The sequence below is a fragment of the Amblyomma maculatum genome, chromosome 4, assembly GCF_055883805.1.
Source record: "Amblyomma maculatum isolate TAMU_Amacu chromosome 4, ASM5588380v1, whole genome shotgun sequence".
NCBI classification, from domain to species: domain Eukaryota; kingdom Metazoa; phylum Arthropoda; class Arachnida; order Ixodida; family Ixodidae; genus Amblyomma; species Amblyomma maculatum.
In genome coordinates this window covers 135,887,670-135,908,936 of record NC_139347.1, presented here as the reverse complement: position 1 = coordinate 135,908,936, position 21,267 = coordinate 135,887,670, and the positions used below count along the sequence as shown (strand labels likewise).

General features: G+C 45.8%; 1 protein-coding gene across 1 annotated transcript in view; it reads right to left on the bottom strand.

The window, feature by feature from the left end:
- Positions 1–12,267: 12,267 nt before the first annotated feature.
- The window catches only part of LOC146192645 (uncharacterized), a 32,185-nt gene continuing 23,185 nt past the window's right edge, over positions 12,268–21,267 (bottom strand). Inside the window, exon 4 of the mRNA XM_084600065.1 lies at positions 12,268–12,418. The gene's annotated coding sequence lies outside the window, so the exon portion shown is untranslated. The remainder of the gene's footprint in view (positions 12,419–21,267) is intronic.

Sequence of the window (21,267 nt, the reverse complement as noted above, 5' to 3'; positions counted from 1 at the left end):
GAGTTATACGCATGAACACTGTTTTATCATAATTAACACACATTTGCCATTGGTCACACCACGCTATTTCCTTAGTGAAATTGTTATTTAACCGGGCTTGGTCCTCAGCAGTAGAAATCTTTTCATGTAACACACAATCATCAGCATACAATCTAACAGAAACTGAGATGTTATCGACAATATCATTAATAAAAATCAAGAAGAGGAGTGGCCCAAGAACAGATCCTTGGGTAACGCCAGAATCTACAGGAACTGGAGAGGAAGAGGAATTATTTACTATTACAAACTGACGACGGTTTCTTAAGTAGGCTGCAATCCAAGCGAGTAATTTGTCATATTTTAGTACATTGCCTAATTTGTGAAGAAGCTTGTTATGCGAAACTTTATCAAATGCTTTTTTAAAGTCCATAAATATAGCGTCAGTCTGCTTTCCTTCATTTATTGCCTGCGCAAAATCATGTATAGTTTGTACTAGCTGAGTGGCAGTGGAAAATCCTCGTCTGAAGCCATGCTGTGCATTAGTTAGAAAATCGTTTTGTTCAAGAAAATCTGCTATATGTTTATGAATGATGTGTTCTAAAACCTTGCATGCTGTAGATGTTAATGATATCGGACGGTAATTCTGAATAGATGTTTTGTCTCCAGTTTTATGGATTGGTTTAATTCTTGCCGTTCTCCAGTCATCCGGTAATGAGCCTTCATTTAATGATTTGTTAAATAAGATGCATAAATACTTGGCACACCATTCTGCATAACGCTTCAGGAATGCGTTGGGAATGTCATCTGGTCCGGGAGATTTTTTTAAATCAAGCTTCAATAATAAATTGAGAACACCTGCCTCGGAAATCACAACATCAGGAATTGAAGGCAAATTCACGGAATAGCAAGGAAGGGAGCCGTCATCCTGCGTAAACACCAATTTAAAGCAATCATTGAAAGCCGTGGACACCAAAGCATCATCACGCTCACACATTCCATTTATTTTAAAAGTATCATGAGATCGTGAAGCTGGAGTTATCTGCCTCCAGAATTTCTCAGGCGATGTTTTAATGAAGGTAGGTAGCTGAGTAGAAAAGTACCTTTCCTTATGACGGGCAATCAGCTGTTTTAGTTTTTCTGTTTGTTCATCAATGATCGCTTGGGAACAGTTTCCTACTCCTAATCTTTTTTTCATTCTTTTTAGTTTTCGTTGTGAGCGTAATGTCTCTCGTGTAATCCACGGGTTACGTTTTGGAGACTTTTTGGCAATTTTTGGAACGAAGCGTTCAATGCACTGAAAGGCGACACTTTTGAAAAATAGCCACAAGTCATTCACATTTCCATTAAAATTTATAAGGCGGTCACAATGAAAGTCAAGCATTTCAAGAATAGATTCATCATGTGCACGAGAAAAATTAGGAAAGAAACTGACAGTATTTCGGCGATCAAAGTTTGAATTCATCAATGTTAGTACAACAGCTTTGTGATCAGAAATACCGGTCGTTACATAGCACTCGACGTTTCCTTTGATAACACCATTTACAGAAAATAGATCAAGAATTGAATGTGAACCATTGTGAACTCTAGTACAATCTTTAACTACCTGAAGCAGGTCAAAGTCAATGGAAATATCAAGCATAGTTTGCTCAATGATGTTATTAGAATACGAAAAGGCAGTCCTGTCTATGTTTGGTAAATTAAAATCACCAGTCAAGATTAGCCTATCATTCTGTTTTATATGGCGCTCAATATATTTTTTTAGATTCAGTAGGAGTTCCACAGAGGAATTAGGTGGCCTGTACACGGCTCCTAAAATGTAACGAACATTATTCTTGTAAAATTTACAAAAGGTGCCTTCTACATCGTCAATATCTGGCATTCTAAAGATTTGCAATGAAGATTTGAACAGTATGGCCACTCCACCGCCCCTTCCATCTCGGTCTTTTCGAAAAACTTCGTAGTTCTGTGGCACGAATTCGCTGTCAAAAATATGTTTTCCCAACCATGTTTCAGTGAGTGCTGTGATTTCTACATCATGTGTGAAAAGCAGGCCCTCAAGTTGCGTAGCTTTGCTGACAATACTTCGACAGTTGACGTTTATCAGTGTGAACTTTTTGTTCGTAATATGTCTCCGTCATTCCTTGTTTTTTAATATACGATAGCGCTCATTCTTCACTTCGTCCCATCCGAACATAGAACCGTCAACAACTAGCTTATCAAATATCAGTTTGGCTTTAGCGCCGTTACCCTTCTCCAGTGAGCAGCTTTGCCACAGCTTTTTTCTAATTTCACGAACTCGGCTGGAGAAGTCTTCAGCCAGAGAGAATTTGGTTCCTTTCAGCTTCGAACATGCCTGTAACACCGCAAGTTTTTCTCTGTAGTCCTGAAACTTCATAATTATGGGACGGCTTTGATCTTTCCTCTTTTTTCCCAGCCTGTGACACCTCCCTACGCTATTGATTTCAACTTCCAATTTTCTGCAAAGAGTTCTTTCCTGATCGCGTTCTGAAGGCTGGTAGGATTTTCTTCGTCGTCCTCCTCGAAACCATAAACAATCAGGTTGTTTCTCCTACTTCTGTTTTCTAAATCATCAATTTTTTAGCATGTATGAATTATCTTCTTCAAGCTGAGCTACCGTTGCTTTTAGATCACTGACCACTTTGTTTATTGTTGCCAGGCAGGATAGTTTGTCTTCCAGGTTGGTAATCCGAACTGTTAAACCGCCGATTTTATTCTCGAGCGTATTCTGTTTTTCCAGTAACATGTTAATAGAGGCAGTCATATTGGTTTGGCCTGCAACAAGCTGAAGCAACATTTCTTCTTGCGTTGGACCGGGGTTAGATTCAATGTCACCGCATAATAATAGATCCCTTGAGAATGAAGACATCCGAAAAAAAATACGCAATGCATAGTGGGCAAGGCAGCAGCAATAAGCAGCGGTTATCGCTGCGGAAGCATTTAGTAGGCATATAAGAACAAATCTGAAGAGCGAAGCAAAAATGGCTCCTGAACATCGTTTCCGATGCGCTGCTGCCAAGCCCACTGAAGATGAACGCAGATGCAGGGCTCCTTTTAAAGGCTAGGTGGACCACGTGCTCTTCCGTCCCAGACGTCGGGGCATGCGCAGAAATCCTGACTGTCGTTTCGATGATTCCGCTGACTCTTGTCACATGAGCACGTGTCGACAGTTCGTTGTTGGTATCCTCGATGACGGTAGGCATTCCAGGCAAGCAGAAGACGGGTGGCTGTACTTGCATCAGTCCCACCAGCACCTGAAGAACGAAGCAAAAATGGCTCCTGAACATCGTTTCCTATGCGCTGCTGCCAAGCCCACTGTATCAGCAGCATCAGACGCACCAGACGCACCAAAAGCATCAGACGCACATCAGAAAAAGCATCAGACGCACCAAAAATAAACAAGAAGCTGTTCCCATGCCGGTCCAATGCCTCTAGCTATGAATATCAGTGCCTTATCCCAAAGCTTCAATATTGGTCAGTTATCACAAGGATAAATTGGTTTCCGCGTGCGGATCGAGGGAAGGGTCGCATGATATCGTATTGGACCACTTGCTATGGCTAGTTACTAATTACCGGCTGCATCATGCGCGTCGGCTTGTACGTCCGAGGCTTCGCTACCTGACAAATAGGGCATGTACGGGTGTAACAAAGCACATCTTTCCCCTACCTAGCCAGGTTGCGACCCGGCATACCTTGTCGGAATTCTTACTGCCGCTGCCATGGCCTGCCAGAGCTGAGTCTTGAAAGTACTACAGGAATCATTTCCCCAACATTCTTTGGACCACTGCTCGTAAACGTTTTTTTACGGGATGTAATTGCCTCTTGATGTAGGGATTTTAAGCGCAAGCATGCAAATACAAGGAGAAGAAAGGCGAGACACACACACACATAGCGCTTGCGTGTGTGTGTGTGTGTTGCCTCTCTCGTCCTTGTATTTGTTTGCACTTATAACCCCTACATCAAGATGAACTACCAACTCGCCCATAAGGAAGTTTTATTGATGTAATCGCCTCTTCCTCGTCAAGATGGGGGATCCAGCAGAGCAGCAAGCCAGCATCACCCAGCAGATACGAGCCGTACTTGCCCTCAGTGTTGCCAGTAGAAGCTTGTAGGCGATTCCTCTGTCCGAGGGAGACACAAGAAACACCCGCAGCGGGCCATGAAACAAGCATCTTTATCTCACTGAGGTAAGACTGAGGGCAGGCAGGTCCATCCAGACAGATCCGGGAGGCCAGGGGGTCGTCGTCGGAAGAGCACCCAAGGGAGTGGGCAGCAAGAACCAAACACCAGAGAAGGAGCGAGACGCCGGCGCGCATCGTTTTATGGGGTCCGAGCAGGGACCGATCGAAGACCGATCGGGGACCGGTCTCCCCTCGGCAGTTGAGGGAAGAGGATGCCGGGAAGCGGCGCGCCCTTCAAATACGATGCGGCTCTCCACTGCCTTTAGAGGTCCGTGGAGCAGGGCCCCACAGGCTTCACTGCTCGTGAGCTCTGTCAGCACCCACTGGCATAGACCGTCTGCTTTGTGGGCCTCAATCAGCTTTTCCCTGCTGACCACTACCCCCCAGAAAAGATTTCTCTATGCCTTGCTCTTTGACAAGCGAGCAACCGCCGCGGCAAGATGCTGCGCTTCCTTGCTCTCGCAGCCCTGTGTGAGACCTTGTTTTCCTTAACCTCCAACGGCGGCGACGCCACTTTAAACAGCGCTCGTCTTCGCCTCTGATGCTCTTCGACCATGTTGCCACGGCACGCGCAACAAATCTCGGCCACCTTATTTGTGCTATCGCAACGGTACTCAGTGGTGTACACGTAACGTTGCAACGTCAGCGCTCATCTCACGAGTCTGCCGGGGAGGTTTTCAGCCGCTTTAACCATGGCAATGCTTGGTGATCGGTGTGCATGGTGAAAACCGCTCCATCTAGGTATATGTCGAACTTTGAAAATGCGAACATGATCTCAAGGCACTCTTTTTCCGTGACGGAGTAATTCCACTCGGCCGATGTGACCGTGCGGCTAGCGAACGCGACAGAGCATAGCTTTCTGTCGTGTTCCTGCAACAAAAGAACACTAAAACCGGCATTGCTAGCATCTGTCTGCTTGAGACATTGCTTGTTCAGGTCAGAGAGACGCTAACAAGGGGAATTCGCTATGACGCGAGCCAATGATACAAATGCGTCCTCCGATTCTTTGCCGCAGACCCACTTCGAGCGTTTGCGCAACGGCAGGTTCAACGGCCTTGCAAGCTCCAAACAGCGCGATATAAATTACGTGTAGAAAGGAACTATTCCCAGATATGTCTGCAAGGTTTTCACATCCTTCGGGCAGGGATATGAATTGCCTGCAGTTTGTAACTGGTAGGTCTCAAAATGTCATTGTCAATGACAAAGCCTAAAAAGTTCACTCTCTTCAAGGTCTACTGCACTTTCTTTAGCTTGATCGTTAGACCCTCACGTCTCATTCTTTCATGAACAGAATTAAAGTGAAAAAACCTCTTCGAACGACTGAGATTAACACAGCGTTGTTGAGGTACGCGTCGCGCAGTTTAATGTTGCATCGTCCAGCACGATATCTATTAATCACATTAAAGTGTTCGGGGAGTTAGACAAACCCAATATGAGACAAGTAATCTCAAAGAGCCCTCTCTCTGTGGCAGGTGAAGGCGGTTATCTGAATATAACATTTAGCCACCTCAACCTGCAGGTACCCTCTGCTTGCATCTAGGACTGTGAAGAACCTTGCATTCCCTAATGAGTACCTTACAGCCTCAGTTGACTGGAAGTGGTACGCGACCGCTGTGTGAGTTGAGCTTTCGATAATCAACACAGTCTTACCGACCCATCTTTCTTTGGCGTACCCTGTGCTTTCATTAAAGACTGAAAAAACTTCATTCCCTAACGTGTACCTCACCGCCTCGATCGACTGGAAATGGTACACAACTGCACGCATGAATGCATGAGTTGAGCTTTCAATAATAAACAAGTCTTATCGACCCATCTTTCTTTGGCGCACCCTGTGCTTTCATTAAAGACTAAAAAACCTTGCATTCCCTAACGTGTACCTCACCGCCCCGATCGACTGGAAATGGTACACAACTGCACGCATGCATGCATGAGTTGAGCTTTCAATATTAAACAAGTCTTATCGACCCATCTTTCTTTGGCGTACCCTGTGTTTTCATTAAAGACTAAAAAACCTTGCATTCCCTAACGTGTACCTCACCGCCCCGATCGACTGGAAATGGTACACAACTGCACGCATGCATGCATGAGTTGAGCTTTCAATATTAAACAAGTCTTATCGACCCATCTTTCTTTGGCGTACCCTGTGTTTTCATTAAAGGCTAAAAAACCTTGCATTCCCTAACGTGTACCTTACCGCCTCGATCGACTGGAAATGATACACAACTGCACGCATGCATGCATGAGTTGAGCTTTCAATAATAAACAAGTCTTATCGACCCATCTTTCTTTGGCGTACCCTGTGCTTTCATTAAAGACTAAAAAAACCTTGCATTCTCTAACGCGTACCTCACCGCCTCGGTCGACTGGAAATGGTACGCAACTGCACGCAAGAGTTGAACTTTCAATAATAAACACAGTCTTACCGGCGCAAGCATTATACCGGGGACGCTCAGGTGTTTGCGAGAGCCTCACTGCACCGGTATTAACGATCTCATCAAGGGCGCCGTCGAGAAACCATCTCTTATGCGCACTTAACTGCTCGGGTTGCATTTGAAAGGGCGCACCTCACCCGTTTCAATCTCGTGTGCGTAGGTTCTGCCCGTGTTCTGCATGAAGCGTTTCGAAAAGGGAAGTAGCGTTTCCACGAGCCTTCGCGGCTCACTATTTGGTCCTGTGAAAGACGCGATAATTGTTCCTAATAGGCCACCAATTTTCTTATCTCGGAGGAGCCGTCCGTCAGAAACGCGTGGAAACCTGCCCGCTGGGCGAGGCATTCCTGAATGGATGCGCTTTCAAAGGGAATGATGGAGTTGAAAGGGCTGTAGCGCAAGTCATTCTCCCGCATGTCGAGCCAAATGCCTTCACTCGAAAGAAAATCTTCACAGAATGACTGGTATGGCGAAGTCAGTCAGATATACGAAATAATGTCTCCGCTTTCTGCCGGTAAATCTTGCCACGAGACGTACAGCTCTCTCGGCTTTTTCCGTCCTTGCTGCTTAACTCAAAGCGGTTTCGACTGGCCTGACACCTGAAAAACGAGCAAGCAACATTCCCCATCAAAACGGAAACGTCCAGTATTCGTGCATTATGTTTAATGGTCAGGATATTCAAAATATTGCTTACGAATATGTAGAGGGCGAAGCGGGCAGAGGCGCGGAGGCGGAGCACTCGAGCCAGGCCTGGTGGCCAATCAAAGTATACCTCTTCAAGTCGCATATCGTCGTTTCGCTATCATGTCCGAGTATTACATCGCTTGCCATCATGTAACATCTTGCTGATGGGGCTGGGCATACTCGTACGTTAGTCGGTTTCATTTTGTCCTCGGAGCATAGCCTTCTGCTCTTCTTGGCCGCCGGCCGCGGCTACCCAGCTCACCTTGAATCGATTTGTCCATGCCCGCTCTCCTCGGCCTCGTCGCCAGCCCTGACCACACTGCATAAAACTCGTAGAAGCGCATAACCCATCCAGCCGACCTCACGACGAAGTATTTGTCCCCCGAGGGCCACTAGAGTGAAGTCAGCACACCCGCCTAAGGCGTCTGCGTGTCCATGGGCCTTGACCACCTCTCCGGCAAATTTCGAGACTTAACCTAGATCTTTGGGTGCATGCATTGATGACAGCTTCCCAGTCATGGTGGTGCAAATGTTTTTTTCTATTTCACCTGCCTGTGTTGATCATCATGTCATACATAGCATTTGAATAAATCAATCGGGACTATCAAACTGTGGCCCGGGTAATGCTACGAATGCAGAGACAACGAAACGGGCGGTGGCGCTGGAAGGAGTGCTTAAAACGCATATCTGGTCATCAAGTCCCCTTCTTGTGGAATCTATCATATGGAGGTGTTACATTGCTAGCAATCACGTACAATATATTACATACATCTATGAAGGTCCTTGTAGCATGCAGTGCGTAGTGCAAAAAGGTCACCTGGAAACAATTCTAACTTAGCGCAAACATCTTGAGATATCTGCACTGGATAGTTGCGGCCGAGAATCTTTCATGCCCTTATATGCCTTATTACAGTTCTAAAGTATGAAGGAGCACTGAAAAGGTAAAACGTATATCCTTGCTCTTGACCTATAGATGCAAGACGTGCCGTCATATATAAAAAAAACATCACGGTTAAAAGTAATGCATTCGATTTCACTTCTAACATAATATCAAGCTTTACCTGTACATCTTCAAACGTTGTCTACCTAATAGAATTCTCCTTCTGTCATAAACAGCAGATCGGAGAGACGGCAACCAATTACCATAAGGCTTAATGGCCATCAGGCAGACACAGGCAAAAACCTCCCGAAAGCAGTTTCCCAGCATCTCAATTAAAGTTTGTGAATTGGGTACACGATTAGCGAGAGAACCTGTCCGTAGCTGTGATGTATATTCATGTAAATATTGACAAATCTGAGTTGATGCCAATCCTCGTGTACGCACACCGAAGGATAGAAGAAGCGGGACCGACAAAGTAAATCCGAATTGTGCTATGAGAATTCCTAAATGTACCCTTCTCTGATGCGAAAACCTACGGTAAGCGAGAAGTAAATGCTCAGTAGTTCGAACCTCACCGCAAGCCTCACAAAGATTTGTGGGCCTGAACCCACATCTGTGTAAGTAAAGATCTAGGCGGGGATCCGCTACCCCACACCGCCATGATTTACATGAAAGAACTTTCCGTGAGTGCATGACATGTTGATAGTCAGCTCTAAATAACAAGGGATTGTTGCACGAGTCGGCTATGTACTGATAGCGTTAAAAACGAGACATTCCAAAAATGATGATATGAGGGATGTTATAGAGAAAAGGTGCACCAAGAGCTGATGTTTCCACGAAGTCTGCCGCTTCATTCTTCAAAATACTGAAATGACGACGTAGCTGAAGCGTACCTCTTCCACATATAAGGTATGAAATACTTGTCAGCGGCTCAGAGGAGCATCCCGTGCTGACTCTAATGACAACAAAACAGAAAGGCACTCTGATAGAAAAAAATTAGCCGGGATTTAGCTTTAGTTAAGCAAAGCCGACATACCTTCTCTTTCTGTTCTTTCTTTCTTTCTTCATTTCTTCTTCTTCTTCGTCGTCTTCTTTATCTTCTTCTTTTTTATTCGTTTCTTCTCCTTCTTCTTCTCTAAAGATCAAAGGTCAAACGCGGCTACAGGCCGGATTTACGCGTCGGGCTGAAACCTCGCATAGTATTACTTACGCAATAAAATGATTTTGGAGGCGTTGCAGAGAGCATATAAATGTGCAAGGCCCGTTACCATGAGCTCTCTTCCTCGTGCATCGCGCCTCGCCCCGTTCGAGCCACCACTCTTCATGTTCTGATTCTCTTCCTTTTTCTAACGTCGCTTCTTTTCCTTTGATTGGGTGGAGGTGCTGAAGAGGCGAAGGTGAAAGACTCTAAAGCATTTCATAAAGTTTACTCACTCACTCACTCACTCACTCACTCCCTTTTGCTTGCACTTGTTTTTCACACTGCTGTTCTTTAGCGAAGTTAGACACGAGTTTGTCAGTCTACAGTGTTCTGCTGAAAAGCAGTTAATGCCAGAAAGCCAAAATAAGCTCATGTAGCTCGTGTTAATTTTTGTGCATAACCCTCAAAATCAATCGTTGATCTCAATTCTGTACATCCCCGTGGCGCACACACCAGCATTACATATATAATGATGCAAAACATGTCTATTACGAAGCTGAAGAAATCTCAGCTTTGTCCATCAATAAGCTAATTGCTACTCCCAATTGTTATTTTCTGAAAAACAAAATAAATCAATGAGGCGTCGGGTTCGAGCCAATTCCGCTTAGATGCAAATTCCTCAAGGGTATCAAAAGTGTTCCGAAGATGTAATAGAGGCAAAAAATAAGCAGATTGGTGCAGCCTCACTTTAAATAATCGGCTTTATGCACACATGAGATCTCTGTGGTTGGAACGAAGACAGTGGTGCAATTGATGGGCATAACGCACATCTGATGTGCCACTGTTCATGAACAGCTAGTTAGCTGTACTATAGTTTATACAGTGCAAAAAATTTGTTTCTGAAAAATGTATGCCGATGATTACAGGTATCTTCCCAGAACACCACCCATACAACCCCAGAGCTGAGTGTGAATGAGGCATGGGACGAATCTCTTGGGAGTTTACTTGTGGTATTGTCTATTTTACACGACTGCTCTATTCATAACTAATTTTTCTATTCAGGGGGCGTCTCGTGAATTTCAATGTTGGGCATATCCTTTTGAATGAGGCTGGTATGTCTAATGGATATTGGTTTGTAGCTGCGAAACAACGAAGGCGAAAATAACTGCAGCGGGCAGTAACACCTGGGTGCCATATACGAGTAGGTAACAGAGTCTCCAAAATCATTATACACCTTGTGCTGTAAAATTTAGCAATGTAGTTGGTGAGATCCCAGTAAGAAATTCTGAACGGCAGATTGTGGCTGTATCAGTTTGGTGGCGCCAATGAAAGCATGGAAGGATATTGCTCCAGGAAACATTCAGCCCAAAGCATGAATTTTATTTCTTTCCCACTCGCACTCATGTTTTAAACCTATACTTATAGAACGTCTGCATTAAAATTTACTAGCGAGAAGAATGAAAAAGGACACGAGCGTTTCACTTAAAGCTGAAGCGGCAGTATAAGCTTATACGTGTAGTGCATGTAATTTGAGAGGTGGGAGGTATAGTTGACCGGCAACACTCTCGAAAGTCCACAATCACTTTTTCAGCAAGTTGAATGGGCGGCCAAAGCGGGTGGAGTTCCGAAATGAGGGATCCATCGTCCAAAGTCTACAACTTTATTTCGTGTTTTAAATAAACGTTTTTCTCCTTCTTGGCCTACAGATTTGATGTTTTTGCGTAAGCAGCAAGATCATCGCGAGATCTTGCTTACCACGGTAACTGGGGAAAACTATGCTTCAAGTGGTATCACTCATCCGCTGTAAAACAGCAAAAGAAAGTTAATCACAGGCGTAACCAAATTTAAATTTTTTACACAGCACAAAGTGTACGTTGATTACATCCCCTTTCACGCCGGCCCCTTTCAAGCGATAGGCAGCGACATAGTTCTTGCCATCAACCTAGTTAATGCGATTACCATCAAGAAAACGCTGGCACTGAGAGGCGTTCCTGCCTGACATGCCGTATTATTGTTCTTCAGCAGTTCCTGTTAGACCAGGCTCGACTCGTACGGAGAATAACATAGAGGTGCGTATTTGAGTTCCAGCCGAGAAAGCAACGATGCAGGCAAGGGAATGATGACCCGCCTCGGCACTTGGCAGTAGTGTCACCTATTTGGCAGATTTAGTTCAGGCCAGTTATGAATTTGTATTGACAATTAACAGCTGCATCCTGCCGCTACTCACCTATGAGGCTGGAACATGGAGTCTAACGAAATGGGTTCTAATTAAGTCTATGACAACACAGAGCTATGGAGGGCTCGACACGTGATGTATTGAAAGGATAACCGATGGTCGCTAAGGATAACAAATTATGTTCTAAGAGACGCAAAACGTAGTAGGGGGTAGCAAAAAGTGAAGCAGGCAGATGAGGTTAAGAATTTTACAAGGGATTAAAGTGGGAGGCTGCTTGCACAGGACCGCGTTAATTGGCGTAGTATGGGAGATGTCTTCGCGCTGCAGTGGACATATTTCGCTGATAATGATGGCGAATGAGGGCCACCGCTTTGTTTTTCACTTATTTGCTTATTTTGCGGCCTCCGGTAGCGATAACAAGCACTCCTAATTGTAGAAGAGTGCTTTTATATTTACCGAGTCCGGCAGCAATCCTCCAACCTTACGATGGCGCAGTATCTATTCACTCCCTACACCCAGTGACCGTCAAGAGATACGGCTGGTGTAAATTCTGCTAGCACTAAGTACTACCATGTGAAAGTGTGCGGCAAGCTGGTAACTAAAAGGTCTCATAAGTTGCGTATTGGAAATCGCGCGTACGTAGCTGGCATGGTTAAGGCGATTTGTCTTGGCATCACGACGACGGGGTTGATGTTATTGGGCAGAACTATCATGAGGGGCATTGGCAGATGCGTTCTTGAATTGTATCCGATTATAACGATGACAAAATGACATCAGGTTCACTAACTCTTTATTGTTCAAGGACACTGCATGCACGAGTCTTTGTCCACTGGTCACATAGAAATCAGACAGGACCTAAAGAAAAGAAGGCATCTTGCTATTCTTGCGAGCCCCATGCCAGCCTTTTGAATGCGTTGTCTTCGTTCAGACCTGCAACGTTTTCAGTGAACATATATCAGCAACGTATCCAAACATCTCCGAGCCAGAAAGACTTCATTGCATGCTATGCACGTTTTAACGTCCCGAAGAGGTTCATGAATTCAGGGCGACGTAATGCAGAGCTGCAGATTTATTTCTACTATTCACGGATCTTTACCATGCGCTGATATATGCACAAAACATGACGTTCTTGGGTATCTCGCCTACCTATATCCAAATGCTGCCGCTGCGGCTAGGTTCGAACACGGACTGTTTGGCTCAATAGCGAAGCAACTAACCTCTTGAGCCACAATGGCGGTTTTTCTCAGTCCTAAAGCTAAAGTTCTTAAAAGAAGATTTGCAAAACATTGCATAGAAGCGAGTTGTCTGACTAGTCCAAACGAAAACAAAATGCGGGACACTTAAGCTCTGCTTTTTGTACATGTCAGGACAGCGTTAATGGCTTATATCTTTCGGCTTCATTTACGTAAATGAGTTATTCTGCTTCATCTCGGTTTGCCGAGCACTTTGTCAAATCTCGTACTGCCAGTTCTAGGCGGGATTCTCGCCCAGATGCCAACATACAAATTCATATTGTGTTGATTGTTTGGAATACATTTTCGAGCATTTCACAGTTGAAGCAGCACCTATTTTTTCTTCGAGTCCAGCTCGAATAATTAGGGTGGAATTCTTCATCTCTGTTCACATTTGGTTTCCTGCTTACATTTGATAATGCGTAGGTGACTGAACATACGTACAGCTCACCACTGGGGGCGATCAGTGCAGCAACAGCATAATGAGAGGAAACAGAATTTTTGCCGGAAGCGTCCCTGTACTAGTTCATTTCATCTGACAACGCAACTGGGCTTCCATGGTTCGTCCTCATCCAGAGAGAGCTTCCTCCGTCCCAATGGAATGCCAGCGATTCTTTCACTCAAATATTTATTAATTGGCTCAAATTCAAAAAGAGCGTTCATTTTAATTTGGAATGTGTGGCACCCAGTCTCGAAACTGAATGTTTTGCAGCAACTTTTTTCTAAACTCCTCCTCTTAATCGACAGGGCGCAGATCGCCGGAATTCATGCTCGTCAACAGCACACTCGACAACTTCGTTAACAACCCATAAATCAGTTGAAAGCGTATTGGACGTGTTCCAATAATCGCCGCCTGTCGTCCATAATAGCCATAATGACGTCACTGACATGTCAATCTCATATATGTCATGCGCTCACAGCGACTTTCTTTTTCAAAATAGCAATTATTTCATGCAACTCACATTAGTTTTAACAAAAAATATAGGAGCACCAAAAGCGGCCGAAAAAAAAAAAAACTAGTAGGAGCCAAAGACCGATTTAAAATCACGCCTACCTGAACACATGTTTCCCGCAAAACAGCGTAAAAACCCGGTAAATTTATCTAAAAAACAGCTAACTGGTGAGAAAAGAAAAGCAAAGTGCAAAGGTTTCAAGATATAAGAAAATATGCGTCGGAGCCCAGAAAGGTGACAAAAGTGTGCCGATTAGAAGATAAAGATGAGAACGAAGGAAATAAAAGATAAAGAGGCATGCGGCATCACAGATTCAGAACGGATATATCGGACGCTGAACACAAGGAGGGCGTGCGATCCGGCTTTCTTCGGAAACGCGAGGCACCCCTTTCTCTTACAAACGTAAAATAAATGTTCACTATGGGAACATTCCCCATAACTATTCACAGCTTGTTTAGACGAAGCAAGCTGTTAGACATTAGGATTAAGAATTGGTTCACAGGAAGGGAAAGGCTCAGTATCTGTCACACTTGTTTCTGTGGACACCTGAACCGCGCCGTAAGGGGAGCGAGGATGGTGGGAGTGAAAATGGATAGAGAGAAAGAAGTGGAGGGCTACGGAGTAATTTTGACTACCTGGGGATCTTTAACGTGCGCTGACCTACCTGGCCCAGCCACATCAGGGCCAGCCCCGCCCCCCTTGTTTGCGGCGGGGACAGCCTGCCTCCTAATATTTATCCGTTGTAGGCCGTCATTGTAACTGGCCACTGCTTCAGTGGTGGGCGACGGCTGTTGCGGTGCAGTTCTTTTTCTCCCCCTTTTTTTTTTCTTTTTTCTCTCTTAAGGCGAAGGCCTTTCATGGCTCATACTGTCGTGGACAAAATGTGTCCCGCTTTTGCGGTGGCTCTGATTGGCCGAGGCGGCCGGACGTCATAGAGGTCTCGACCAATCACAGGGCACCACAGTACGCGTGAATGTGTGCCCTATAAAGCCATATAGCACTCAATATTCATTTATAATATTACTTGATCAATCAATTATTTAATGACTAACTGAATCAGTATATAACTACTTATTGACTCTTTAAAAAATTAATGGGTAAATAATTATTAACCATTAAAATTAGTGCCATCTGTGTAGCAGAATGCGGCACTCAGGCTTTCGCCTTTCACTACTTGTTGTTGTAGTGGTTATTTATTGTATGTACAAAAGGAAAGAAAAGATGTTTGCCAGCCCCGGTATCTGCTATCTTATAACCTTTCACTACTTTAGTCGCTAAAGTCCCTCGAACGTTCGCTAAAGTCCCTCGAATGTTTTTTCTCTTCTGTCCGCACGACGCACTGGAGGTGGCTCAGCTACAGAGCCAGAACAGGCCCGTGCATTTTCTTTTCCTTCTTTCTACACCCACAACAACAACAACAGCGCGAACATCGCACAGCACACGACGCCTCTTCGTTTCGCTTCCATCGAAACGCAGCCGCCACGGTCGGGATCGAGCCCGGGTACTCCGGCACAGTAGTCGGGCGTCTTACCACAGCACCACCTCGGCAAGGCGACATATTTATTTATTTTTTACGTTAAAGGCCCCTGGTATGGGACATTACATGAGGGATGGGCATGAGTGTTAAACAACAATGGTTTTGATAGCGTTCTTAAAATGGATGGCGTTGATATGATGCATGGCGTCCTGTGGTAGATCATACCAGTCCCGGGATGAAGTGACGAAAAAAGATTGAGAATGAGCGGTAGTTCTTGCGGAGGGGGCGTAGACGGTCTTATGGTGATTAATACGGCTTGAGAGGCGATAAGCAGGTGATATGACTAATTCTCCTAAAGATGAATGATAAAACATATGAAAGAGGCACAATCGCGAAACTTTCCGTCGGGTTTCAAGGCTACGTATATTTTTAAATTTAAATTACGTAAATTTTAAAGCAGACACACTAGTGTAGTATGAATAACCAGAATAAATGAAACCGGTAGCACGATTTTGTATTTTTTCTAAGGTTAAAGAAAGGTTAGACTGGTGGGGATCCCATATTGATGAAGCATATTCTAGTTTAGGACGGACAAAAGTTATGTATGCTAATGATTTGATGGATGGGGTGGCAAAACGTAGATTGCGCCGTATGAAATAAAGGGTACGATTAGCCTCGTTAGTGATGTTCATGACATGAGATGACCATGTTAGGCCTTTCGTTACAGTAATACCCAAGTACTTACAGGAAGAGACGGACGACACCTCAGAACCAAAAAGAGCATATTTAGAAGGAGTATGCATCTGCCGACGATGGAACGAAATCAAACATGTTTTGGAAACTTTATTTTTCACACATATTCCTTCAAGCAACACTCCACTAAGAGTTCTTGACTGCCATGAAGGAAGCTTCGTGGTCATCCGAAGCCTTCCACTACCAGAACATCCCGGCCTCGGCGGCTGCTTTTCCGTGGAGGCGAAAAGCAAGGCGTCCGTGTGCTGTGCGATGTCAGTGCACGTTAAAGAACCCCAGGTGGTCAACATTTCCGGAGTCCTACACTACGGCGTCTCTCATACAAACCCCACAAACGAAACCAAACCAAACCATCTTTCTCTCTTTGTTTGCTGCCACCTTTCTGCTTTTCTTTTCAGCTCGGTTAAGTTGTCCGCACAGAATTAGGATAGATACTGCGCCTTTTCTTTGCTGTCACTCAGTTTTAAACGCTGTTGATGCCTACTGTACTGCGTCTATTTCTATAAGCTCTGTGGTGCAGCGTTCGAGGAAGCGCAAATGAAAGGCGCCGCTCTGACGCCTGGATCGAATGCCGGTGTGATGCGATAACAAATTTATTTTTCCACCATATAAGGAGGCCCTCAATCCCCGCTTCCGGCCCGCAGGCCTAAGGGATGGGAGCCGAGACCTCCGCGATCGAAAGCAGGCAACGAGGTCTTGGCTCTTCGCGGTTTCTTCCGCCAGGCGGATGGCTTGTTGCTGTGGAGCAGGGACCTCGCTCCGCAGCAGGGATTCCCAGGCATTTCTACAATTTATATTTGCTTTAGCCCCTGAGGATCTAGTACATTCCCAGATTATATGGTCGAGGGTCCCTCTCTCCCCACAATGCTAGCATTTTTCGCAGCTAGAAAGGTCAAGTCGAACGACCACGGCATGAGCTATACTCGAAATGGTGGACCTGCAGACAGATAGGGGACTACGAGAAAAATCAAGTACCCCACAGGACTGCCGAGAAAATATATTTCTTCCCTCCTGCCTCGTAACATGCATCCCATATTCAACACAGAGAGAAGGGAAAAGAGAGCAGAAGCACTAATCAGACGCTTCGATTCGGTGGACAGCAAGTGAGTAGTCTAGGTGGTGTTGGTCGGTTGCGTACGTGGATGCGGCAGGTGGCAAAACGGGGGCGGCGGTGGTGGTGGTGGTGACAAACATTTATTTACTCTTTGTACAAGGAGGTGTTTGAACCAAGTCTTATTGGCCCAGGCCCTCACAAATCTAGGTGGAGCTCCTATTTCGGAGCCGCAATGACGTCTAATGCCGCTCACGTCCTGGCTGTAAGTCATGACAGCCGAGCAGCGCCGCCTCCCAGGCCTCCCTAGAAGGGTGAGTAGTAAAGGATTGGGAACGGTGGGGATTGGATGGACAGGCCCAGACCACGTGGAAAACGTGCGAGAACTTTGAAAACCCGGTCTCGGCATTTTATGTCCAGAAGGACGATAGAAAAAATGATAAACACCCGGCGTAAATCTCCAGGTGACGTAATCACCCATCATGACCAGATGTGACGTCATTATCACTTCCGGTTATTAGACACGACCGAATGCGACATCATGATGACATCACGTTGGTCATGACGTTCCGGCCTTGATGTCACCAGCTTACGAGGCCGACGCAACGCCAACCGCGATGACGACGCGAAACGCTGGAACTGGTGCCAGAGAGCTGAGCTTTAAAATGACGAGCATCGCGCTGACAGGCGATAGCTGGCAGCTGACATGGCCGCGCACTGATTGGACATAGGCTCCTCTGACGTTACGTTTGGCAAGGGGTGCAAACTAGTTTCGGCTTTGAGATGGGAGAGAGATATCAGAGTCAGCCTGCCAGGACGCTTGCATTCTCAACCAGACACGCTTCCCTTGGGCCACGCGCACATTCATCGACCTAGCTCGGGTCGATGCTAGCGTATAACCTTGAAAGCGGAGCTTAAGTAGACCCATAACTTTTTAAAGTCGAAAGCCTTTAATGCCTTATGCGGTGTTTGGCGTTCGTCCTGTCCCACTATAGCTGTTAATCATCCTGACAGCCGCAACGGGCACATGAGAAGCTACCTTAGATCTTCTTGTTCCTTGTCTAGAATTAAAAATAAATTAATAAACCTTGTCTCCACCGGGAATCGAACCTCCATCTCGTGTGTGTCGTTGTCGCTGTAGGAAGATGGAAAAGAAAATGCACGGGTGTTCTACTGGCTCTGAAGCTGAGCCGCCTCCGCTGCCTCGTGCGGACAGAAGAGAATGAATTAATGAAAATTTTATTGATTGATTTATAGGAAGGGAAAGGGAGGAAGGAGGGAGTGAAAGTGTAAAGAGAGAAAGAGGAGCCGTAGTGGAGGGCTACGGAGTAATTTCGACCACCTGGGGATCTTTAACGTGCGCCGACATCGACCAGTACACGGACGCCTCTACGTTTCGCCTCCATTTTTAAACTGATTTTTTTATTGGAAGGGAAAGGCGCGCTAACTGTCTCACTTGTTTTCTGTGGACACCGCAACCACGCCGTAAGGGAACGAAGGAAGATGGGAGTGAAAGTGGAAAGAGAGAAAGGGAAGCCGTAGTGGAGGGCTACGGAGTAATTTCGACCAAAACGCAGCCGCCGAGGTAGGGAATAGAGAAAGGGTGCATTGGAAGAGAGAAAGGAGCCACAGCGGAGGGCTACAAGTAATTTCGACCATCTCTAGATCTTTACCACGCACTGACATCACCCACCACACGGAAGCCACTTCATTTCGCCTTCATCGAAATGGAGTCGCTGGCGGTCGGGATCGAACCCCGTACTCTGGTAAAGTAGTCGGGTATCTGAACCGCTACACTAACGCCGCGGAGAGATCTTAGACACGAAATTATCATTTTCCAGACGTAAACGGAGCTTCGAGCTTCACAGCAGCTCTCGACAGGCCGCGGTAGAAGAGAAGCGAGGGCCGAATTCATTCAAAAAACATACGCTCCTCAAGATACGACCATGTATGCAGACGCGTCCTCGAGAGGAGGACACAACAAAATTTCAGTGGCCACGGTGGTCGATTCGCCTCTACGCGGTGACCAGCGCCTCTATGCGATACTGCACAGTAGCAGAGGCCGAGGAAGTAGGCGCTGCTCTAGCGGTGACAGAGGGCTATAGAACCGGGATGTCGCTAACGATACTCCCGTACTCTCAAAGAGCCTGTCGAAATCACATGAATAGTAGAATAGGTCGTCACGCGCTCCGTATTCTCCTCCAAGCGAGCGACAGAGTTAAAAAAGACGAAGAAAACAAGACCAGACACAAAATTATGCGCGTACCGGGGCAAGAGGCCGACAGGGTAGCTCGAGCATACACTACTTTCCGAGCATCCGACGAGTCCGCGGAACTTGTCCCAGCCCCCAAGAGATACTCGGCCATACTAAAAAACTATACAGGCAGAAGAATACGATAGTCCGTACCGCACAGTTCTGTCATTTGGAGACAATTATACAGACTGGTTCATACCCAAACCTACACATACTAAACAAAATGTACCCTGCCATATACGCGGACAGATATCCACGTAGAGCGATGAAAAGCCACACTCTGTCACATCACATGGGCCTGTCAAAATATAGACGTGGTCCCCAAAATTCGAAACCCGAGTGCAGAACAATGGGAGACTCTGCTGTCCAGCGACCGCTGTGAAGACCAGCAAGATCTGGTACAGCGAGCTCAATGGGCGGCAGTAGCCACCGGAGCCCTGGATTGAGGGAACCGACCATTGTGTTGAAGTGGACGAGGTCGACGGAGAAGACTCTTGTGGATGCAACAAGTAGACATCTCTGCAGACGCCCCAAAAACCGCCAAAATAATACAGGGATAAATAAAGCTTTCCCTTCCTTCCTTGAGCAGTCCAACAAGCTCTCGACAGTCAATGTGCATTGTGAGAAATAACGCCCGTAAGAACTCAGAAGGATATCATGACAATGCAGCCTATAGTAATATATATATATATATATATATATATATATATATATATATATATATATATATATATATATATATAATGTGTGTGTGTGTGTGTGTGTGCTCTTCGAAGTTTGCCATGCGTATGCCTCATCTCGTCCTGTGTTAGTATTTATTATTGCATTTCCATGCCAGATTCAAACACACTTCTTAAATTATGATATTCACTGCGGGGTACCAGGGGAAGCGTAAATGAATAATTAGCTTTTAATAAAGTAAAAATGACACCATCGCTCCGCGTCTCGGTGGTTACCTTACCAAAGGTGTGCTTTGTCGGCGTAAGCGATCTGTTGTGGTTGAGATGATTTGAGCATTAAATGAGTTATGCCTAGTAAGTAACTGTTTCTGTACAGGCGCCTTCGTTTCTGACACCTCACGTAAGTAACCGACAGCAGCCAGGCTTCGAACATTTTTTAACCGAGGAGCGTAATAACTACCGATCATGCCTCGAAGGCGTACGCCACGTATAAGAGGTGCGAGAAGATACTCTCCGATTGGTGCAGGCTTTCGTCGTGAGTCGGATCGTCTATGCAGCCCCCTATCTTCTTCTTAAGAAGTTTGACATCAACAACATCGACGTAATAATTAGAATAGCCTACAAGAAGGCTCTGGGCCTCCATCTTACGACATCAGTGGAATGGTGTTTATGACTGGGCGTCCACAACAAGGTAGACGAGCTGATAGAAGCACATCTCAAGGCGCAGGTGGCACGACTCTGCACAACTGTGAGTCGCCGACAAGTCTCGGATGACTTGAACATCAAATGCCCCCGACAGCTAGACCCTAAAAGCGGCATCCCAGCCTCGTGGAGAGGACAATTCAAGGGAACTCCATTGCCGAGGAATATGCACTCCGATTTTCACCAGCCAATACGACAAGCACGAGAGGAAGCTATAAAAAGGCACTATGGCGGACGTGAGGGCGTGTTTTATGTCGATGCCGCGGGCGCTGAGCAGAGAATGGCGGTCGTTGCGGTAGTGCACCAAATTCAAACAGTGGACGGACTAATATTGCCCAGCCAAGACACCCTGGCTGCGGTAGAAGTGGCGAATGCACTAGCTGCAACACACTACCTCAGAATACATTCTTACAGATTCACAGACAGCATATCGCACTTACCTCAGGGGCAGGATTGAACCGCTAGCAACTAAAATCCTGCAAGATAGTTACACCTGTGGCTACCAAAACTTACACTGAAATACTTCAGCACGTAAGATTATCTCGCCGGGTGTACCCTCCACCAGCAAATACACTAGACGAAGTGGAGGAGGTACACCTCCGCAAGCTACAGACCGACACTTTTAACAACCCACGAATACTACACGCAATAGATCCAGTCATTTGACTCACAATGCC